The following is a 278-nucleotide window of genomic DNA, read 5'->3' on the forward strand; positions in this document are numbered from 1 at the left end:
CGACGTCTTTGCAACTCGTACTGACTGAGTTAATTATAAAATTAGAGGATAATATGAATATGCATTGCATCTATTTCATTTCTCTATTTAAAATTCTTACGTGTATATATCTTGTTCATAAAACGACAAAAAATCGTATAAATCACAAAGTGTCAATGCCCAATGCTCATAATCTTCAGGGTGATCTCGTACGTTGTGATATCTTTTGGCAACTTTCAACATTTCGTATGTATGATTAAACAACGCTCTAGCAGCTGGAGCCGAGTCTATAATTTCTG

This window comes from Ctenocephalides felis, unplaced genomic scaffold (genome assembly GCF_003426905.1).
Source record: "Ctenocephalides felis isolate EL2017-DRISC unplaced genomic scaffold, ASM342690v1 CF-g0.4_SCAFFOLD_01170, whole genome shotgun sequence".
Lineage (NCBI taxonomy): Eukaryota > Metazoa > Arthropoda > Insecta > Siphonaptera > Pulicidae > Ctenocephalides > Ctenocephalides felis.